Source organism: Anas platyrhynchos, chromosome 1, assembly GCF_047663525.1.
Source record: "Anas platyrhynchos isolate ZD024472 breed Pekin duck chromosome 1, IASCAAS_PekinDuck_T2T, whole genome shotgun sequence".
Taxonomy (NCBI): domain Eukaryota; kingdom Metazoa; phylum Chordata; class Aves; order Anseriformes; family Anatidae; genus Anas; species Anas platyrhynchos.
In genome coordinates this window covers 65942947-65954937 of record NC_092587.1, presented here as the reverse complement: position 1 = coordinate 65954937, position 11991 = coordinate 65942947, and positions in this window count along the sequence as shown.

The window sequence follows — 11991 nt, the reverse complement described above, 5'->3', positions numbered from 1 at the left end:
CTACAGCAGCACTTGAACTTATGGCTCCATTATGGGAAGATAGCAGACAAGAACTTGATGGCCAGCAGGTCCAGTTGCCACCATCTGGGTGCTAGGACCCAGATACTCCACTCTGCAATGGCTGCCAAGTTTTAATTCCCCCATCAAAAGCCATAGCCTACAGGAGGTGGTAGTGTTTGATGCCTTTACTTGCAGTAAGTAATGAGGATGTTTAGAAGGATCATCACAAAAATAATTTTGGAGCTCGCTATTCAAAATTTTAAGTAAAAGATAAATAAAATAGATTAATTGTGGTAAAAAAAAAAAAAAAAAAAAAAACTGTTTCAAAAGGGAAGATCTGATAAATTTAGGCGTATCAGTTAATAAAAATGAACAGAACTAGCCAATGAGGCAGAGAAGCCTTTGGATTTGAATGCCTGCTTGCAATTTCTGCAAATCTGCAGTGCTTGAACTTCAAGTTCACTGAAAGCTTGATAAACATCAAGCAGGAACATGAGCTGGTGTGCAAACATGGCAGATTTACCATCCCTCTCATTCTCCAAACCTGCCCTTATGGTCCAGTATCTCAAAGTAGATTCTCAGACCGCAAAATCTCAGACCTTGATGTCCTACTACCAGCCCAGGTAGCTTGGACACAGTTATCTGCAGCACAAGGAGCGGTTCTGGCTTCAAGCCACAGGCAAAGTTGGGAATAAAGTTTGGTCCCCTGTTTCTGACTCTCCCACACAAAACGTAACACTACAAGATTCGACTTGCATTGAGTTTTGTTTTTAAGCATCTTAGTTGTGTTTGTAATCAAAGATGTGCTCAGAGTTGATTTACGTTGTAATAAGGAAATATTCCTTTTGCAAGTATTAAAATGACTTAGACATTCCAGTGGGAGCAGATTGCTTTAATGAAAGCAACAACAGTAAGAAATAAAAAATTGTTATTTTCTCTGTCTTTTAAGATGTGGCACAACTGCCTCAGCACCTATCCACCTCTATTAACAGTGGAAATAGTTTTACTCAACAAATATTTGTAATAAAAGCTGTAGGTGCTACCAAGTCTGATGAAATTAACGCTTGGAGTTTAATTGCTGATGCTTACAGATGCCTTAAAAATAAAATAAATGTGTGATATAGGATGCATCCAGTTAAACAATAGAGCAGACCAATTATTTATCTGGAAAAGGACTGTTTTTTTATAGCTAAATCACAGTTAATACTGCTATAAATATCACAACATACATGCTTTCAGAGTTAGGAGGGCCAGCAAAATGTACAAAACTGAAAAAGCAACTCACAGGAGATGTAACAGAGACACACACACATGAAATAAACTCTGGCTGTCATGTTTTTTCCTAGCAGTGTCAGACAAGACAGGTAGTTTTACTGCCTGCCATTTTCTCAAGCTGCAGGAGCAGTCAGAGGAGCAGAGTTGATAACACATGAGAAAAGCAATGATGAAAATGGGTTCAAGCAGCAAAGCAACTTGGACAACTCCTACTGTGCTCACTCATTTGACACACAGCCATGACAAAAACAATACACACTGATTCAGGTATAACAGAGCCACATAACTCTGTAGCTAGCTAAAAGCTAAAGATGAGGTATCACTGCTATGGCCTGATTAAGGCATTGACAAAATTAGAGACCTTCATTTCTAAGGCCCAAACACATTACATCCAATACATCTTCTCTGCTTCCTCTCTTTCCATTACTGACAGATAACCAAAACAGCTAAAACTACACTGGGAACACAGACCAGGTTTTAACAGACTCTCCTTCTCCAGACTGACCTGTTTGTGAAAATCAGACTTAATTCTCTCTTTTTTTATCTCTTACATCTTTTTAAATTGAAACTGGGAAAGAGATGCCCTCTTCAGAATACTTAGCAAGAAGGTGGAAAACAAAACAAAGAAGAGGTCTCAATTCCCTAATTGCTTGGTGCAATTCAAAGTCCAATATTCAAAGTTTAAATACACTTCAAATTCCAATAGAAATTCCAAATCAAATTGCAAAGAAAATTAAAAGCATCAAAATAAAAAAGTTGTGGCTAGAAGAAAGTGTACTTTTATTAGGGCACCATACTAAGTAGCCAAAATTATCAGTATGTGAAATGTAAAGAAAAAAATACTTGTGGATGCAAAACTATAACTTATTGATCTTTCTAAAAATCATGTTGGATGCAGAAAAATTTGCTGATGATAATTCTCAAGTGTTAATATTAAATATTCTTTTAATGTTAACCTGTGTTCTCATAAGTCTATTGAAACAGTTGTATGTAACAAAAGTTATACTCAGCTCTTTGGTTTAGGAACAGTGAGGGGAGAACAGCATTAACTAGAAAAGCATCTACCTACCTATTCTATCTTCTCTCAGCTGTACATGAATTAAAAGACTGATATAAGACTGATATAGTATCTATCTGATGTAAGTTGAAATAGGTTGTCTGGGATTTTTGCACTAATAACTTCAAAGGCTCAGCACCTAGGAGATCCAGAAAACACAACATACATATATAACATACATATATAACATATGCAAAGGGAAAAAAAAAAAAAAAAAGAAAAGAAAAAAGAAAAAAAAGTATATATACATATTTTTTAGTAAATTTAGCACACAGTATGGAAAAGGTATGGCTGTTTTATAAAATGATTAGGGGACAGTAAAATGAAAAAGTACTTATCTAAGCTTACAGGGTTCTGACTATGCTTGCAAGTCTAGCTGATCCTGAGCAGTCCCATCCCCATGCTTAAATGCACAGGAGCATGAAAAAGGCCTCACGTGGGCCTGCTCAGAGGCACTAAGTCTTTTTTGTGCCCATAGCACCCTGAAGTAAATACCTCAGTTAACCATCCCTCTCACCGCTTGGTTTATCCTAAGGTGACTGCAAAGGAACAAGTGATGTATTCCCTCTGATTTCAGAAATACAAAATTTACTCTGTGGTACAGCAGAGGAACCCTTGTGCTGTTCTAGTGTAGGAGTTTACCCGAGCTCCACTGTTAGAAAAGAACGCATTTTTAAATTGTGCTGCATGAAAAAAACACCCATGATACAAGCCAAGTCAGCTCTGGTGACTCACAACTGGGATCATAATTGATGTATATGTTGAGGCAATTTGGATCTTCAGAGCCACAGCAGCCAAACGAATGGAAAGCGATGCCCACTGGAGACTCAGGCCAGTAATTAATCTTTGGAAAACATTCAGCTTCTGAAGTAAATTCAATCTAGAAAGTGACTGATTTCTCAGGTGCTTTCAGGACCACAGGGACAGAGGAAAATAATAACACGCCAGAAAAGAGGAAAAGTCACTGGCCACTTTGAGCAGGAGGACAACAGAGGGCTGCTTCTCCACACAGCTCGAGTCCACCATGCAAGAACCTGCTCTGTAATGCCCAGGTTTGTCGTATGGTCTGCTGTTGTTTTTCAAATTATGTATGCCAGAGCCCCTGCCCTTATGAATTTATAACTGGGAGGGAGAAAACAATAGCAACAGGCAAAGAGAGAGAGAGAAAGAAAAAAGCAACTGGGGTATCCAGTTCTGACACTGCTGCTTTTAATTAAACCAGTGGAACAGCTTATGACACAGACAGATTTCCACTGTGGGTAGGAACAGAAGAGAGACTCCATGATCAAAGCATTGGTTTGATGCCATGCAACATACACTTTCTTTTATCTGCATTTCATTATATTGCTAAAAGAAGCAGCGAGTGAGTGCAGGGCAGCAAAGGTGAAGGAGCAAAGCAGATGGGACCACAAAGGAGACAAGCATGACTAACAGGAGAAGGAAACTGGGAGAAGGTGGAAAGCCAGGGGGAGAGGATGGTGAAGGGCTGCTGTCGTAAGAGAGTGATATGGCTGATGGAGCAAACTGTGAGTGGAGGCAAAGGAGAGACCAATTCCAAAGGTGAGATGACTGAAAAGCTCTTCCCCGCAGGTTCAGATGCCCTCTTGTGAAATCCTCTACGCAGAATGGTCCTTTGGCTGAAAGACCTCCTTTTTCAGTCATATCTGGGGGAGCTTTCTAAAAGGCTTCTATCTGTGTCAAAGCCATGCATCCCACGGAAAGTAAAGCAAAGTAAGGAGCCACACACAGCTGTGGGGCTGGCCACCATCTGCAGGTAATAACCTGCACAAGGGTCTTCTGATTTGAGCCTGGTATTTATATGAAATGATGAAGACAACAGAGAAACATCCTGCTCCTAGACATTAGCAAACCAGACTAATAGTTCAGCCAGTGCTTGATGCAATTCCCTAACAATTACAGACAGCACCTCCCACAGATTGCTGCTACACAGCAGCACAGAAAACAGATCATTCCATGTTACTTTGCTGCATAATCTTCCCAGCAGTCTGTAATTAAGAGCATTAAGCAGAAGAAAGAATCAAGAGGAAAAAAAGGGTGCTGACAGGTTGAAAATAGCCTATTTTGAGTGGCAAGGAAAAAGGTTCATATTCCTAGTGAAAGATCTATGAAGGACTCTGATCACAAAGATCATTTAGAATCGGATCCAACCCCTTTGAACAGGTTTAGGGAACTCCCCAGCATGAAAGGAAAATGCTTTGAATGGAAGCAGCTACAAACAGAGCTGTAGTACCACAGATCAAGAGGTCAAGAAAGTTTTACTGGCTTTAGCTAACTGAGAATGATTTGCTATGTCATCTTCCTTACCCACCTACCACACCAACAGTCATGACTTCTGCAAACAGCCAGTCGTCATGATGAGTGGTACAACTGACATTGTCATAATCAGAAATAAAAATGCACAGATGCTTCTACTCTGTCTGGCTGACTGAAGCTTGAAAAAAAAAAAAAAAAAAGGACCACATTAAAAAAGAATAAAATCATGATAATCACATGCTGGCACATATTATGAGTTTTTACAGGAGTGCTGGAGACAACTGGCATGATTTTCAAGGGACAGATGTCCCATTAGAGGAATCATTCTGAAGTTGACCATTGTAACGCAGATTATATAAATATTACTATTCTGTATGCCATTGGATCAAAGAACTAGATAGCCAAGATATAATAGATTAGCCAAGAGAGATTTGTGATTTATAGTGACATGGCAAGAATTTTAAAACCAGTAAGACCACCAGAACAATAAGAAGGAAATATAAGAAAAAGACAGTTTTAAAAGTGTCCATAAATTAAAAATCCAAAGTCTTTCTTAGTATATTTTCATGTGACTATGAGTTACCTAACCATGGAAAGTCAATGAAATGGAAAATGTAATAATGTATACTACAGGTAAGTTACAACGGCAGAATAATAAACATTATTTTGATGATGTGGTTGGTATTTTAGAATCACTTGAAAAGGGGTTCCTTTTCCACAACAACACTCTGGTCTCTGATTAACATACCTTACTGTATGTATGTTTTCTAGCCGGTACAATAAAACACTTGGAAGCAGTCAAGTATTTTATATCAGCTCAGTTTCCCATTTGCTTGTACATGTCAAATTAACGATCCATTTTGTTTGCAAATCAGCATACAAGAAATGAATTCCACACAAACTCATTTAGTGTGAAATAAAAGAGGCAGTATAACAAAGCTTTAATGAAACTGCATCTAGCGTTTGGGGAAACTAATTATTTATGGAAAAGACAGACAAGCTTCTTCACAAGAATTCAGCAAAATAACATTTGTAATGCTCTGATAAAACATGAAGAACACTGTAATCTTCCTTCAGCTTACTGGAGCATAAACCAGCAATGTTTCTCAGTCATTGGAATTTCAGCAGTAAGGAGGTTTGGAAGACTTTTTTTTTTTTTTTTTTTTAATTTGGTATAAGATGTTAATATCAAAATTGAAGTTTGATGAGGATGCTAGTCTTGATGAAGTTATTAGCTTCACTACCAAGGCAAGATCATATACAAAAAGCCATCAGAGAGCTCCTGGAGTGCCATCCTAGGGTAGTAGCTCTGTAGAAGCAAAATAATCTCAGCCCTGATAGTCCTCAAACATAAAACAGCTCTCCCATTCAGGTATACTGAGTGTCAGGGAGATCAGCAAGACACTGAGGAGATATGTCCTATGTTTATTCCATCTATGTTTTTTGTTTGTTTGTTTGCTTGTTTTTGCCTCCCCTGAGGTACACATAAAGTGACCAAGCAAATGGCCTCTCTTTCACACAGTCGTTTCCTTTGGAATTCCTGAAGTTAAAGGGAGAGAGATGATTACCCTTTTAATAACAAAAATATACTTTTAAGATGTAATGAATTTAATTCTGTGTAATGTTCAATCTTTGACAGCCACAAACTTTGTTATGCGGGGAGGACACAAAATACAAGCATTAGTAATGGGAATTTCCTTCAATAGTTATAATTTTGTCACTGATTTTTAGAAAAATTATCAGTTGGTACAGGTAGTTACTTCTGCTGGCAAAAAAGGAAATGTGTGTGAATGTTAGAAACAACCGTAACATATTCCTTGTTCTTATTTTAAGTTTATCTTCACAAAGAGATAAAAGTTAGCTAACTCAGTGTAAAACTTCTGTGAAAATTAAAACCTGTACTGTTTTTATGTAAACTATTTAGTTAGGATAAAATCTATGAAGAAGAAGGGAGTTTCTATTGACTCCTTGACTGAAATGAAAGCTAGCATCTGAGCTGCATTAAGATTTTACCACCCAGACATTCTGAAGTTATTTTTTTCATTAGCAAAGACACCGCCAAAGGGTTTTTCTTTCTCTCTGCTCTAATCCACTTTACTTCCTCTCTGCCAAATTTGTCAGACAGTTAATGGTTGGTACATTTACATGTATGCTTTAGTCCAGCTGATCATTGCAACTGGACTGACACCTACTAACCTTTGGGTTGCTCCCAATTTGAACTAGCTGTTGAAAAAAGACCCGAGTGTACTTTGTTTGAAAGCTGTGCTCTGATAAACTTTGAAGGAATAGCTCTTTCTCCCTCCCTGGCATTTTTTTTTTTTTTTCTGACTTGCTTTGGCTTGTTTCAAAAATACAGGCTCTCATAATCTCCTGTAGTAATACAAACTGTCCTTACCTGTTTCAACTTGATTCCATTTGGAGTCCACTTTTCTAATCACCGATGACTTAATCTGTATGTAGTGCTTCAGCTAGACTCACTGTGCTTTGTAATGATGGTATTGTTCCCACAATCTTCAATGAAAATACCTCATCCAACACATCATAGGCTTTATTTCTTCCTTTTAAAGCCAAATTGTATCAGTGACCATAGACCATACCAAGAAAGGCGAGCCAGAAGTCTCTAAATTAGCAGAGGCCTGAGATGATAAAGTTTAAAATGCTGTTTTGAAGCAAATGTTCATTTATAGAAAAGGTACTGATGCCTAATGAGATGTTTAACACTATTCCTTCCAAAGCTTTCTTAGAAGACAGTTCAAATTGCACTAGGTGGGTTTGGCACATTATGTGCAACAACCTAAGTTCCATGATGTAACTCAGCAGCAATACATTTTTGTGCATTAAGAAGGAGCAGACTACCACAGAACTGGGATGGTTTGAGCCATGTAACAAGCATCTTTGATGCCACAGTTGGTGAGTGAGTGAAATGCCCATGCCTGATCCAACGCATACTTAACTCAGTGGAAACATTTGCCCCGATTTCCATATGCCTTCATCCAGGCCCACAGAACTATAATTCAGTATCAGATAAGCCAGATAATAATACAATGCAGGTGTTTAGGAGCAGTTGTATTTCAGCTTCAGGTACCTGCAAATCTGATTTTCAAGAAGCATGTCAGGGAACATCTGGATTCTCAAGTTAAACAAAAATGAAAGTTTTGAAAAATATTATTGTAGCTCTGATGAGAAACCCCACTTAAGTCCTTTTTTCATTTGGTAAAGATTTGTATATCCTGATATTATTAAAATTCATAGGCTTGTTGTGCATAAAAGACACCTTACAAGGCATTCAACTTCTCTTTATAAAGATTTACTCTTTCATCTGAAAACACAGTCAGACAATCATTTTGCATTTAGAGAAGAGAAACTCTTCCTTTCTTTGCCTCCCTGTCCATCTCTAGAGATTAATAAGGAGCTCGGACCTTCTCTGCACTCAGTTCTTTTCTTTAGAAAGAACCAATATATTTTGATTCAAGACAATGCCTACTTTAATGAGAATTTGACTAAAGCTCTCATCTCTGTTTGAAAAGAACTTCAGAAAGACAATGACTGAGTGATTATCACAAAAACAGCATAAAAGGATCCCCAAAAGAGCTCTGTTTTTATTCCAGGTGTATTGAGTTCCCAAACAAAACAAGGCTGGGCAATACTTTTACCTCTGCTTAGTCGGTTCATTGCAGAGATTTTATCCCAGCATGAACAGGAAGCTCACGCTGAGAATGGCTTGATGCATCTAATCTGAAGTTGATGAAAGGATTTCAGGTGTCTAGAGCTTTCAAATTTCTTTCATCAATAGTAAAAACTGCTTAGGGAAAAAATGGGGGGAGGGCAGGAGAGTCGCAGAAAACTTGTTTCTTTAATATTAAAAGATAAGAATATTGAAGGCTCCTAGAAATATGGTGAATTATTACCACCATTTGAAAGACAGAAGCTAATCACAGCAGCTACACCAAAAGGAAGAAGCAATCCTGCTTTGAATTGGACTTCTTCATTTCTAAAATATACCAGATGATCTCCTTTTTCTTTGTAAAAGCATGAGAAGATAGCAAAGCAGAAAAATAAAACTGCTCAAGGACAGACAGAAAGAAGGAAATAAGCTCCAGATCCATAGTAGGAGATCGGGGATGCCAAAATGTACCTCTGTACTCTCTCTTTAGTTACACCTGAGGTACATCAAAACTCAGAGCTATGGATCAGGAGAAGCTAATCTGTCTCCCTTAGCTCTCCACTGACCTTTATGCTTCACCAGAAAAAGGCAACTGTGTGAGCCTGCCCTCCAGAGCGTGTGCAAAGCCTTCAAAATGATCCCCTGTTCCATGCTCTAATGTATAAAGTGTATATAGAATCATAGAATCATAGAATATCCTGAGTTGGAAGGGACCCTTAAGGATAATCAAGTCCAACTCTTGACACCGCACAGGTCTACCCAAAAGTTCAGACCATGTGACTAAGCGCACAGTCCAATCTCTTCTTAAATTCAGTCAGGCTCGGTGCAGTGACCACTTCCCTGGGGAGCCTGTTCCAGTGTGCAACCACTCTCTCTGTGAAGAACTTCCTCCTGATGTCAAGCCTAAACTTCCCCTGTCTCAGCTTAACCCCGTTCCCGCGGGTCCTGTCGCTGGTGTTAATGGAGAAAAGGTCTCCTGCCTCTCGACACCCCCTTACGAGGAAGTTGTAGACTGCGATGAGGTCTCCCCTCAGCCTCCTCTTCTCCAGGCTGAACAGGCCCAGTGCCCTCAGCCGTTCCTCGTACGTCTTCCCCTCCAGGCCTTTCACCATCTTCGTAGCCCTCCTCTGGACACTCTCCAACAGTTTCATGTCCTTTTTATACTGTGGTGCCCAGAACTGCACACAGTACTCGAGGTGAGGCCGCACCAGCGCAGAGTAGAGCGGGACAATCACCTCCCTCGACCTACTAGCGATGCCGTGCTTGATGCACCCCAGGACACGGTTGGCCCTCCTGGCTGCCAGGGCACACTGCTGGCTCATATTGAACTTGTTGTCTACCACGACCCCCAGATCCCTCTCTCCTAGGCTGCTCTCCAGCGTCTCATCGCCCAGTCTGTACGTGCAGCCAGGGTTTCCCCGTCCCAGGTGCAGGACCCGGCACTTGCTCTTATTGAACTTCATGTGGTTGGCGATCGCCCAGCTCTCCAACCTATCCAGATCCCTCTGCAAGGCCTTTCCACCCTCATTCGAGTCCACAACTCCTCCAAGTTTGGTGTCATCGGCAAACTTGCTCAAAATACCTTCTATTCCTACATCCAGATCGTTTATAAAAATATTGAAAAGTACCGGCCCTAAAATGGAGCCTTGAGGGACCCCACTAGTGACCGCCCGCCAGCCTGACGCAGCGCCATTCACCATAACCCTTTGGGCCCTGCCCGTTAGCCAATTGCTCACCCATCGTATGATGTTTTTATTTAGCTGTATGGTGGACATTTTGTCCAGTAGGATCCTATGGGAAACCGTGTCAAAAGCCTATATGCACCAAGAAATCTTCAAAAAGCATCACAACTTCCTTGATAAAAGGTCAAGTAACTGATATGATGCCTCTTGCCCTAATAAATATTAATTTGTTATAGTAAAATAAACAGTGGCCAGAATAAGTGACCACATGGAAAACAAATGTCTGAAAGGAGAGGAGAGTATTTGCTGCTTAATGTTGAAAACACTGTCTCATGTTTACTAATAGAAATAAATGCCATTGGATTTTCACTTAAAAGGAATTTTTTTCCTTCCATCACTCTGACCATATGCTGATTTTACAGAAGGCAGGGTCTGGGCTGGAATCTAGCCTCGCTTTGCCTAATTTATAAAATATCAGAGCTTCTTTCACTTCTCATTTAGGGAAATGCCATTTTAAAAATGCACTCTCTCAGGCATTTAATTCTGTAAGTTTACCTAGTGGTCATGGCATATTGCACAGGCTCTTTTTGCCATAAACAGATCCAGACTTTTTTTTACTAAACCTGCCATTCCTTAGGATGAAACTGTTTTCTCTTTCAGGAGCCACCAGTTTTCCAGACAGCAGTTACATCCAGGAAGGAAATCATCTGTCCCTGGATTCTACTGCCTTGCAAGAAGTGACATTAGCTGCATAAAGAACAGAGCCCATATGCAGTGCTGAGTAGCTTACGGAAGAGGGAAAACACTACAGCCAGAGAGTTCTTAACAATGAACAGTCCTTAAAATCAGAGAATGTGGCACTCAAAACTCTGCTCATGCCTTTTGCTTTGCACCTAACAGGCTGAGTCCCAGAGGTACCACTCTCCATCCAGCTCTGGAAATGAACCTCACAGATTAGAAGCTACTCTGTATCGCTATAAACCTTGCAGACAAGAAATTTGTTAAATATCTTGTACCTAAGAGACTCTGTTAATACTCCCTTTGAAGGCAATAGGGCTTTAAAAATGAGTTTAACAGCCCACGCTGCTGCACATCTGTGCTTACAGCTGCCATTAATAATGCCACGGTTCCGGTGGCAGCAACACCTGTCTTACCATAAGGTTGCCTTCACAGGACCCTTCCCTGTCTATTCTCCTTCATAAACACAAGTAAATCTGAAAAATCAACCCTTGTTTCACATGGCAAATCCATTGTAGGATCACCACTCAAAGTACCCAAAACCTTGAAGCTTTTATACATCATTTCTGGTAATAAGAACTGTGTTGCTTACATAATTAAGTCCCTTAGAGGCAGTATGCTTGAAATGGATTGAAAATTAAGTCTTTTATTTTTTTCTGCCTTTCTTCAGCATCCTCTGAAAAACATCAATTTTTATTTAAAAAATCTTATTTATCCTTGTTACTAATTCCACATTTGATGGATGTCAGGTTGCCAAATTTATATGAATCTCTATCAGAGTGCTTATTAAAATAAGTTTTTAATGCAGAAATGAAAGAATCAAAAGCATCAGCAAAAAGAATAAAAATTATCATGTGTGTGTTTTATTTTTTTTTCCAGCAATACCCATAATCAATTTTTATGCACTAGGATGCATGGGAAAATAAAATTAACACTTCAACCAGATTTCTAAGAATGTCAGTTAATAATGAAGGAAAATATCATAACATTTTTTAACCAATAAATTCTTCTAGATACAGAGAAAAGTTCCCCAAGGTGGAAGATGATGCCTATGGCTTCCTTCTTACCACTCTGAGCTTAATGAAGTATTAGTTAACATACTGCTGAAGTGATGACAAGTTCAACCTTCCCCACCCCAAGCAGGGCTGCCCTTTAAATAACCTCCTCAGGCTTTATCCAGCCCAGGTGCCAGCTTTCATCACAGGCATTGCTGTGAGTTGCCCCAGCCCAGGCTCCAGCCCCACAGTCCCTTTGGACGAGCCCTTCCTGCCAGGCAGAGCAGAAACAGCCAGGCTTGCTGC